The 12,354-nt window shown below is 37.3% G+C and overlaps 1 protein-coding gene across 3 annotated transcripts in view; it reads right to left on the bottom strand.

The window, feature by feature from the left end:
* Positions 1-12,354, bottom strand: part of SLCO4C1 (solute carrier organic anion transporter family member 4C1) — a 41,702-nt gene that overhangs the window by 22,388 nt on the left and 6,960 nt on the right. The gene's annotated exons all lie outside the window — the stretch shown is intronic.

Below are 12,354 nucleotides of genomic sequence, written 5' to 3'. Positions count from 1 at the left end.
TCAGACAATATGGGAAAAACCAACATATAATAAGTTCATTTTCTGAGTAAGTCTTCTTTAATCTAGTGCTTCCAAATACACTGGGATTTCAAGTCCCCAAATTCTCAGAATGCTTAAGGACTGCTTGGGAATTTGGGAAAGACTGGTCATCCCTGAAGAATGATACTCAGAAGCCACTTCACTGAAACTACTGAGAATCTAACTTAGTTATATTCTGTTTTCATATAACTTAGGCAGCGATGGTATGTTTAAGTATAATTCATTAATAAATCATAACTGACCAGATTCACTCAACTTGCTAAATTATAATCCATGATTTACAAGCCACAAAGCTTGTAAATCATGTTTCCCTGTCATTTTAAATCAAAATCAATCAAAACATATTATGGCCTAACAATCCCAGTCGTGGGATTCAAATATGTGAACAACCGGTTCTCCGTGTGGATATCGCTTCCGGAAGTCCATTCTGGGCCTGGGCAACAAAAAATTAGCTACCGGTTCTGCCAAAGTGGTGCGAACCGGCTGAATCCCACCATTGAACATAAGAGATAAGAGCAGTAACTAAATATAGCAAAACATGCTGTCACTTTAAAAGAAGCATCCCAGTTAGGATTCTACCCCACCATTTCCTTCTAATCTCAACATCCCACTCCTCAGATTTCCTGAATTCCATGTTTTTCCAACTCTCTGCATTACTGAATATGTACAGACCTAATATGAAAATTGTTTTATATTATTGTTGTCTGGTTGCTGTACTGAAAATTTTGGAGTATCCTAAATGATGCTGATAATCCTTTGAGTTTTTCAGTGGTCCTGTGGTTACTTTAGTGTCATTCAGTTTCCTCTTAGAGTTGCAATAATGACATACAGTAGAGGGTGCTGCTATTTAATATATCTGGAGAATGAAACTCATTCCTAAAACAAGGTGGGCCTAGCTAGATATTTTGTGACATTGTCTGGTTTTTGTTTTCTTTTTTTAAGAAAGGAGAATGGTAATCAATTTTCAACTTGATCTTTGTTGCCAGATGCTTCATTATAATCAATAAACAATGCATACAATGGTAACCATGTTAACATAATGATGCCACATATTGTTTTTTCAAATAACAGATCTATTATTATGGTGCACAAAATATCCATGGACCCTTATATTGTAAGAATCATCTATTGCAGAAGATAAGACACTTCTCATTTTTCTTGCTCACATATTCATACCACCAGGGAATAAATCGCTTAAAATCCAGGAAGAGCAACTGCTTTTATAGCTTTTGATTACTATACTTCCTCCCATATCTATGGCAAAATGTTTCTATCTGTATAAGAATAAAAAAATTGACTGTCTTTGTCTTTCAAGTTCAGCTTATAAACAGGCTTATGTCTTCCCTCCAGTCCTGTCTGCTGGAATTTATTTATATTGTCTCTTTCTGATAATGTGTTTATATTATTGTGGCTCTACCTCATTTCCAAAATTTCATATTTTTCCCCGTAACCTTTTCCAACCACCTTCTATCTCATTCGATTAGCTACATAAATCTAAAATACGAAAAAAAAAGCTGTCTGGAGACATATGAGCATTTTTCCAGGCTAGTTTTTATATAACAGCAACTCAGGAGATTTTTAACCATAGTTTTTAACAAGCTACAGTGGATTGAATTATATACTGTGAAAAACTAAACCATGTTGCCCAAATCACAGGGTCTAGGTGGTTTAGTGTAATTTATGAAGCTAGCTTTAATCTTTCTCTTGCTGAAAGTCTTTTAAAAGTTAATTATACTTCATTTTTTTCTATTTGGGTGCTTACTAACAGATCACCTTTAAACACTGAAATGTAATCAGCAACCTGATGCTTATTGTATAAAATGGAAGAGAACAATTCAGCTCAGGGTTGAGCCCTGGAGTCCTTGGTGCACTCCAAGTCACTCTGGAGTCCTTGGTACTGATGATATTACCTAGTTGGGCAATGAAATGTCTGCAAACAAACAAACTCAGAGTGCACCCAAATACTTCTAAGGATGAACCAGTATTCCCAAGTCTTGCATAATAGCTCTTAGTTTATTTATTTATTTCAATTTAATTCAAGTATTTCACAGTGCTTCAGCAGACAAGGTTCTGAAAGCAAGGACCTCATTTAAAACCCAGCATGATATCCTTTCAAAGGGCATAATGATCATGGAACTATTTGGCTAATGCTCTTTTCAACACCTATGCATCATCTTTTTCAGTACTCATTAACTCTCATTGCAATAAAGAGAAACAAGATTATGTTTACCATTAACAAAATCTTAGAAGGTAAGATTAGACATGATATCTTTAGCAATCTATTTGTAATAAAAACCAACAAAACCAATAAGAGCTATAATATTCAATGGACTTTTACTTTCCATAGTCAGCTTTCATTGTAATAGAAAATAAAAATACATAGTTCTCAACTTACAACCACTTATTGGAACAAGAATTTCCATTATTATGCAGGGCAGTTGTTAAGTGAGTCACACTCAATGTTACAATCTTTAATGCTATGGTAATTAAGCTAATCACTGCACTTGTTAAATGAATCAGTTAGTCGTTAGGCAAATACATTTTTACCAATTGACTTTGCTTGTCAGAAGCCAGCTGAACCAGCTGAGGTCATAAATGGCAGCTATTAGACGTGTGTTTTGAGTAACCCCAATTTAAACAGTAGATAATTATTACATACAGACTTTTCCTTTGTATGTTATCAGATCCCCATGGCTGTAGTTCAAGTGACAGTTCTGATTATGTAGTACTCTAATACAATTCAACATGAATCTTATGTGACACTAAGATGTTAGTAAATGGTTAACATTAAACATAAAACCAACAAGATAAGAGCTATATACCTTGGAACAGTCCATAAAATCCATATTAATGGATGGAAACTAATCAAGGAGAGAAGCAACCTAGAACAAAGGAGAAATTTCCTAACGGCGAGAACATTTAACCAGTGGAAGGCAAGTAGTTTTAAAACATTTCTAATCAGTATCCTCAACAGAAACCATTTTTCAGCAAACCACCCTCTCAGTTTTCCTTCTGAGAAGAAAATAGAATGAAGCACTCTAGTTAATGTATTTTTTTATTTTTTAAAACAGCTTCACTATTTGTTTTTTTTCAAATCAGCAATGACAGTGTGTTAACCATACTTCTTAAGGATGAGAGTAATGAGGACACACCTCTTTGTTGCATAACTGCTATTTCCCTTCAAGACAGTTTCACTGGAAACAAATAAAACAATAGAAAGCATTGGGTAATAACAGTTTCGCCCTTTCAAGAATTGCTCAGCAACTGGATGCTACAGCACTGCATTCCCCGATAACCTCTTCTGAAGTCCTTTGATGAATTCAGTGTGCCAAGCCAAATTTCATTAGCAGGATGAAAAATAGATTTCAACTTACATTTCAAAAAGGGGCCAGTTAGGCAACTACTTATATAACTTGAACCACTACAGTGCTACTAGCAATATGCTAGGCAGATGACAACAGCCATTGCGGAGAATTCATTCAGTTGCTCATGGTACCTGCTTGCTTAATTTTTGTATCACCTTATATTTCACAAAAATAAAGGCTGTCAGATTCAAAAGTTATGCCCTTGGTATGTGGAAGCTGACATTTACAAAGAATTGAACATACGCACATTGTAGGAAGCAATATCGTATTCCATTCTAAAATCTGTTTTATTCCCGATCAGAATTGAATCCAAGCTGATTGTAATAAATATGCTAAAATTACATGATGTCGTTGTTCCTCATAAATGAACAATACACATTCTCAGAACTGCAAGTGAAATCTTGTGGAAGCAATGAGAATATACTGAGATGCAAGGATGACTCCAAAGAAAAAGAAATAAATTAGGTTGTTAAAAGAGTAAAATGTGAGTGTTACTGTACTTAAATCACAGAGTCTGTGGATGGAGAAACTGCTGGGCTGTAAAAAAGGCAGTTGAATATAAATAAAACTGCAGGTGGTTATTTATTTGTGATGTAATTTAACTAATTAAAGAAAAATAATTATGAAATTATCATGCAAATGAACCTAAGAGCTTCCTCATTAAAGAAAATGGAGAATAGAGAATCATCATAATTAATATACTGCCTATGAAAAGGAAAAATACAGAGAGTCCTTGACTTACAAGAGTTTTTTAGTGACCGTTCAAAGTTACAACGGCACTGAAAAATGTGACTTATAACCATTTTTCACACTTATGACCATTGTAGCATCCCAAGGGTTAGATGATTAATATTTGGACACTTGGCATCTGGCTCCCATTTGTGATGGTTGCAGTGGTTCACTTAACTGTGGCAAGAAAGGTCATAAAATGGAGCAAAACTCACTTAACAAATGTCTCACTTAACAACAGAAATTTTGAGGTGAATTGTGGCCGTAAATCGAGGACTAGCTGTATTATGGCTAGACCTCGCTACTGCATAGCAGATTGATAAGTCTACTTAGCAATTTAATGTTCATCATTACTAAAAAATTGTCCAAATAGTTCAGTAAATAACAAAAGTTATGAAAATACGCAGATGATAATAGCTATCATGTCAATAAAGTTTAATAAGCCACTATATATATAAAATCTCTTCTTTTTTTTCCCCAAGCAGACAAGAATCAAGTTGTGTGATCAGAAGGGATCAGCATTCTGTTGTTCTAACATTTTCTGCAACCTTTCACCTAATTTCAGGTGACCTTTTTTAAAAAAAATTCAGATCCCTTCTGATAGATCCAATAAGGCCACTGACAAAAGTGCATTCACACAGACACTTTCCCTCACCCCAGCAATGAGGGGAAAAAGGGAATATTAAAAAGAGAGAAAAATATATGGGAGAGAAAATGACTGACATCTTGGAGCAGTCTATATGTTGCTACAATCTACCTACCATATAATCTCTGGCAGATTACCTCCAAAGGAATACAACATTTGATTTAAAAGAAGAGAAAAATTCTCTTGCTCAAGATCTAATATTAATTTTTAACCCTCAAAAGCCCTTATTTTTCCTTTCAGGGCTTAACTTTAAACCTCTGCCTTTTGATGAAAAAGAAAAAAAAAACCTCTCTTATTCATTGAGTATTTAATGATTAATACTGGGTGAGTAATATGCAGTGTGACAGTTCTTTAAGAAAAGTGGCTAATTACTTCACTCCTCTAAACACATTTGCAACAATGCATTTAATGGAATTACCATTGTTAGTTCCTTTTCCATAGGAAAAGGGGAATATAGTTTAACGAAGAGAAGGACGAGGGGGGACATGATAGCTGTGTTCCAATATCTCAGGGGCTGCCACAAAGAAGAGGGAGTCAAGCTATTTTCCAAGGCGCCTGAAAGCAGGACAAGAAGCAATGGGTGGAAACTAACCAAGGAGAGAAGCAACCTAGAACTAAGGAGAAACTTCCTGACAGTTAGAACAATTAACCAGTGGAACAACCTGCCTCCAGAAGCGGTGAATGCTCCAACACTGAAAATTTTTAAGAAGAAACTGGACAGCCATTTGTTCAAAATGATATAGAGTTTCCTGCCTGAGCAGGGGGTTGGACTAGATGACCTCCAAGGCCCCTTCCAACTTTATCATCATCATCATTATATTATTATTATTATTATTATCAATCATCGCACAGTCAGCCAGATGTTCAGACTGGATTTGGCATTTTGTCTACCTATCGAGTCCTTACCCAGGACCTGGGATAGGCAGATGTAGATGTTTGATGGTATTACAGGTATCGTCGCAGGATGGAAGCAGTTCCTAATAAGGCCGCCTTTTGCAATTGACTAATAGCGAATTTGTCAATGCCAATGGTGTTCAAGTGGTGCTCCAGTTGTTTTGGGATTGCACCCAAGGAGCCTATGACTATTGGTACTACCCTTGCTTGCTTTTGCCACAGTCTTTCTATTTCTATTTGTAGGTCTTTGTATTTTGTTATCTTCTCCAGTTCTTTCTCTTCTATTCTGCTGTCTCCAGGCACTGCCACGTCCACTATCCAGACTTTTTTGTCTTTCTTATCGACAATTGTTAAGTCTGGGGTGTTATGTTGCAGGTGCTTGTCTGTTTGAATTCTGAAGTCCCAGAGCAGTTTAATTTTATCATTTTCTATGACTTTCTCTATTTTATGATCCCACCAGTTTTTGCTTACAGGCAAATGATATTTTTTGCAGATCTTCCAATGCACCATTGTTGCTACTTTGTCATGCCGCTGCTTGTAATCAGTCTGTGCAATCTTCTTGCAACAGCTTACCAAGTGGTCCACTGTTTCTTCAGCTTCTTTGCATAGGCGGCACTTACTGTCTGTTGCTGTCTTCTCAATTTTGACTTTGTATGCATTTGTCCTTAAGGCTTGGTCTTGTGCAGCCAGAATTAGTCCCTCGGTCTCTTTCTTCAATTTTCCTGCTCTTAGCCATTGCCAGGTTTTATTATTATCTGCTTTCCCAGCTATTTTTTTAATGTATTGGCCATGTAGTGCTTTGTCTTCCCATGCCTCTATTCTGTTCTTCATTTGGTCTTTCTTGTAGGCCAGTTTGGTCTCTCCAGTAGTTAGTAAGCCTTCCTGATATACTAATTTCAGTGCATCTTCATCATTGTTCTTCAGATATTCTTCCAAAGCCATTTTTTCTTCTTCAACCATCTGATGTACTTGTAGCATTCCACGCCCACCTATTTGCCTTGGTAGATAAAGTCTATCAATGTCACTGCGTGGATGAAGGGCATGATTCATTGTCATTATTTTTCTGGTCTGCCTATCCATTGCTTTTAGTTCTGCTTGAGTCCAGTCCACTATTCCAGCTGTGTACCTAATGACTGGGATTGCCCAGGTGTTGATTGCCTTTATGGTATTTCCTCCATTGAGTTTGGATTTTAAGATCTTCTTCACTCTCTTGATGTATTCACCTCTAATCTTTTTCTTGACTTCAGTGTGCTTGATGTTGTCAGCTTGAAGGATACCCAAGTATTTGTAGTACTCTTCCTCATCCAGACTCTTAATGTTATTTTCGTGGGGCATCTTGATTCCTTCAGTTTTCACTATTTTTCCTTGTTTGATAGTAAGTGTGGCACATTTGTCCAAGCCAAACTCCATTACAATATCTTGGCTATATATACGGACAGTGTTGAGCAGCGATTCTATTTCAGATGATGTTTTTCCATACAGCTTCAGATCATCCATGTAAAGGAGGTGGGATAGTCTAGCAGATGTTTTTGATGTTTGATAACCATGTCCTGAGTTATTCAGTATTGTTGACAGAGGAAACAGTGCAATAACAAATAGTAATGGTGATAATGAATCTCCTTGAAATATTCCTCTCTTGATATTAACCTCTCCCAGCTTCTCACCATTGATCTGCAACTGTGTCTTCCATTGTGCCATCGATCTTTGCACAAATTTTCTGATGTTTCTACTGACTCCTGTTATTTCTAGGCACTTGATTATCCATCATGTGGCAGAGAGTCAAATGCCTTTTTGTAGTCAATCCATGCCACATTCAGGTTGGTCTTCCTTCTCTTGCAGTTTTCCAAGATCATTTTGTCTATTAGGAGTTGATCTTTTGTTCCTCTGCTATTGGGGCGGTTTCCTTTCTGCTCAGGTGGAAAGAGATTGTTTTCAACTAGATGCTGTTGTACTGCATCAGCTACCACACCAGTTAGTAATTTGAAAGTTGTTGGTAAGCAGGTAATTGGCCTGTAGTTACCTGGTGTTGCCCCTTTTGCTGGATTTTTCATTATTAGGTAGGTTTTCCCAGTTGTTAGCCACTTTTCAATTTCTCCTCCTTGTAGTATATTGTTGAACTGCTTGGCAATGAGTGGGTGTATAACAGTTAGATGTTTCAACCAAAACCCATGCAGTTCATCTTCACCTGGTGCTGACCAATTTTTGATTTTCTTTGCTCTTTTTTCTACCATTTTTGTTGTTATTACTAGTTCTTTCATTTCAACTTCTGTTTTATTTGCATCCACCTCTTTTAACCAAGCCGCATCCTTGTTGTATTTCTTTGGGTTATCCCATATCTGCTTCCAGAACTGCACTGTTTCTTCCTTGTCAGGTACTGACTGATTCCTTGCAGTTTCTCCATTGATGGATTGGTAGAAACGTTTCTGATTGGATTGAAATTGGAGGTTCTGCCTATAGTTTGCAATTCGAGCTTCATATCTACTGATTTTCCTGGCTATAGCTGTTATTTGTTGCTTTATTATTTCCAGTGCTTCCTTGATCTTCCTTGTTTCTAAGTGGTATTTCTTGATTAGGTATTCTTTGGTCTTCTTGTTCTTCAGCTTCTTTTCTTTCATCTGTTCTAGCTTGCTTGCATGTGATCTTAACTTGCTGATCTTATTTTCTAGTCTAACCTTCCATTTTTTGTGGTGCACTGTTTGTTTGTTTTTCTTTTTTGTTGATTTTACATCCCAGGTATTCTGTTATAACTGCAGCTGTGCTGTACATTAATTGGTTTGTTTCTTGCAGTGAATTGGTGCTTATACTTGCTATTGCAGTATTTGCATCTTTTAATGCTTGTGCTAGCTGTTTCTTTGGAACAAGCTTCAATGCAGGCAGCCTTATTCTGTTGTTTTTGTGCTGTTCTAGATGCTCAGTTATTCTTTGTTTCAATTCTTTTATTTCTTTAGTTAGAGGGTTTTGTTCTTCCTGAGGAAGAGGTGCCTGGTTTCCAAATGAGAACAGTTGTATATCTCTACTGGATTCTTTCACTGCCAACTCCCCCTGGTTTGCCTCTACATTCTGAATTACTTCTTGTAAGGCTTTGATTTCTTTGCCCTGGGTAAACCTTTGCAGTTCGTCCAATTCTGTTTCTGTGAATACTTTATTTCGTGTTATAAATCGGCGTTGATCTGCTAGTCTCTGTTCTGTTATTTCTGATTCTGGATGTTGTTCTTTCCAGAACTGGTGCATTCGTTTTAGATATCCTCGTCTTGTTGGACTTGATCTGTAGTAACAGATCATTATTTCTTTGTTTTCCATCACTGTGTATCTGCGACGGGTAAACACCTTTTCTTCCAGTAGTTCTGCAGCTGCTGGCCCTGGTTGCTCAGCCAACAGTCCTGAGTCCTGTAACCCATTTTTCACCAGATATCCAGGAACTCCAATATCTAGTGCGGACCTTGTTAACCCGGGCGACGTCCGAGCCGGTATGGCATTCTGAAATTTACGTCTCACCATATTTTTTATGGGAGAGACACTCTTTGTCTGACTCCTCTGATGAGACCTGTCCAGTATGGTTGAACCTCTGGCATAGCTCTCATCTTCCTCAGAGTACACAAGCCCCACAACCACGTCAAGGTAGTGCCTCACTGGGGGGTTATTATTATTATTATTATTATTATTATTATCGATTATCGCACAGTCAGCCAGATGTTCAGACTGGATTTGGCATTTTGTCTACCTATCGAGTCCTTACCCAGGACCTGGGATAGGCAGATGTGGATGTTTGATGGTATTACAGATATCGTCGCAGGATGGAAGCAGTTCCTAATAAGGCCGCCTTTTGCAATTGACTAATAGCGAATTTGTCAATGCCAATGGTGTTCAAGTGGTGCTCCAGTTGTTTTGGGATTGCACCCAAGGAGCCTATTACTATTGGTACTACCCTTGCTTGCTTTTGCCACAGTCTTTCTATTTCTATTTGTAGGTCTTTGTATTTTGTTATCTTCTCCAGTTCTTTCTCTTCTATTCTGCTGTCTCCAGGCACTGCCACGTCCACTATCCAGACTTTTTTGTCTTTCTTATCGACAATTGTTAAGTCTGGGGTGTTATGTTGCAGGTGCTTGTCTGTTTGAATTCTGAAGTCCCAGAGCAGTTTAATTTTATCATTTTCTATGACTTTCTCTATTTTATGATCCCACCAGTTTTTGCTTACAGGCAAATGATATTTTTTGCAGATCTTCCAATGCACCATTGTTGCTACTTTGTCATGCCGCTGCTTGTAATCAGTTGTGCAATCTTCTTGCAACAGCTTACCAAGTGGTCCACTGTTTCTTCAGCTTCTTTGCATAGGCGGCACTTACTGTCTGTTGCTGTCTTCTCAATTTTGACTTTGTATGCATTTGTCCTTAAGGCTTGGTCTTGTGCAGCCAGAATTAGTCCCTCGGTCTCTTTCTTCAATTTTCCTGCTCTTAGCCATTGCCAGGTTTTATTATTATCTGCTTTCCCAGCTATTTTTTTAATGTATTGGCCATGTAGTGCTTTGTCTTCCCATGCCTCTATTCTGTTCTTCATTTGGTCTTTCTTGTAGGCCAGTTTGGTCTCTCCAGTAGTTAGTAAGCCTTCCTGATATACTAATTTCAGTGCATCTTCATCATTGTTCTTCAGATATTCTTCCAAAGCCATTTTTTCTTCTTCAACCATCTGATGTACTTGTAGCATTCCACGCCCACCTATTTGCCTTGGTAGATAAAGTCTATCAATGTCACTGCGTGGATGAAGGGCGTGATTCATTGTCATTATTTTTCTGGTCTGCCTATCCATTGCTTTTAGTTCTGCTTGAGTCCAGTCTACTATTCCAGCTGTGTACCTAATGACTGGGATTGCCCAGGTGTTGATTGCCTTTATGGTATTTCCTCCATTGAGTTTGGATTTTAAGATCTTCTTCACTCTCTTGATGTATTCACCTCTAATCTTTTTCTTGACTTCAGTGTGCTTGATGTTGTCAGCTTGAAGGATACCCAAGTATTTGTAGTACTCTTCCTCATCCAGACTCTTAATGTTATTTTCGTGGGGCATCTTGATTCCTTCAGTTTTCACTATTTTTCCTTGTTTGATAGTAAGTGTGGCACATTTGTCCAAGCCAAACTCCATTACAATATCTTGGCTATATATACGGACAGTGTTGAGCAGCGATTCTATTTCAGATGATGTTTTTCCATACAGCTTCAGATCATCCATGTAAAGGAGGTGGGATAGTCTAGCAGATGTTTTTGATGTTTGATAACCATGTCCTGAGTTATTCAGTATTGTTGACAGAGGAAACAGTGCAATAACAAATAGTAATGGTGATAATGAATCTCCTTGAAATATTCCTCTCTTGATATTAACCTCTCCCAGCTTCTCACCATTGATCTGCAACTGTGTCTTCCATTGTGCCATCGATCTTTGCACAAATTTTCTGATGTTTCTACTGACTCCTGTTATTTCTAGGCACTTGATTATCCAATCATGTGGCAGAGAGTCAAATGCCTTTTTGTAGTCAATCCATGCCACATTCAGGTTGGCCTCCTTCTCTTGCAGTTTTCCAAGATCATTTTGTCTATTAGGAGTTGATCTTTTGTTCCTCTGCTATTGGGGCGATTTCCTTTCTGCTCAGGTGGAAAGAGATTGTTTTCAACTAGATGCTGTTGTACTGCATCAGCTACCACACCAGTTAGTAATTTGAAAGTTGTTGGTAAGCAGGTAATTGGCCTCTAGTTATCTGGTGTTGCCCCTTTTGCTGGATTTTTCATTATTATTATTATTATTATTATCATCATCATCATTATTATCATTATTATAGTATCATTATCCATTGCAGTATTTTAGTCTGTAACTAGAGCTGGAGCCATGTACAGTATACGGAATAACAAAAGTGGATTTAAAAAATATTCTTTTGATAGCACTTCAGGCTTACAGAGCCAGGCCCATCTAGATTATAGAGGAATGGGGCAACATTAACTTTACAATGAAATTAAAATATCTTGCAGCTCTTCAACTGATAGTAATTGAGATATCAGAGTCATAAGACCTTGCAAATAATTAGCTACGTCTGTGCATCCATAGCGGATGGGTTTAAGCAAGCAATGGGCATAGTAAAAAGTCACCATTATCTCAATAGTTCATTTTTCTTTGACATCCATCTTCATTCTCTTTTCTTTGGCACATTCTCTTACTGTATTTTCTTTACTCAACTCAACATAATAGGTTGCCAAAAGAGGACTGGTCATTTTCACAACAATATGAATGGATTACTTTTGGTTCTCCATGTTTGCAGCAAAAGGGAATTTTGATGTATACAAAGAATGGGAGCCTAATAATGCATGGTAATAATAATAATAATGCTCACAGGGAAGTTTTCACATAGACATGGAGGTTTCCCACTGAAGATAACTGTGCAACTATGGTAAATTGGACTTCAAAATAATCAGATAAATGACATTCTAAAAGTCAGTTACAAAAGAGATTTAGCTTATCAGACACTGAACTGGAGATGTTACTCCCACATAGTCTTTTGCAAAGAGCAGTCATTTGTAAAGATAGCAGCTGAGATTATCTTCTTTGTTCTGATTAAAAACATTAATGGTTCTGTCATTGGAACCACTACTTTCCATTTGATTTTGAAAAAGCTAATTCCACTGGTAATTATTATTTCTTAGT

This window comes from Crotalus tigris, unplaced genomic scaffold (genome assembly GCF_016545835.1).
Source record: "Crotalus tigris isolate CLP2741 ecotype Arizona unplaced genomic scaffold, ASM1654583v1 scf7180000017710.2780689, whole genome shotgun sequence".
Classification (NCBI taxonomy): Eukaryota; Metazoa; Chordata; class Lepidosauria; order Squamata; family Viperidae; genus Crotalus; species Crotalus tigris.
The sequence above is the reverse complement of the archived record's forward strand: the minus strand, read 5'-3'. Positions and strand labels throughout refer to the sequence as shown.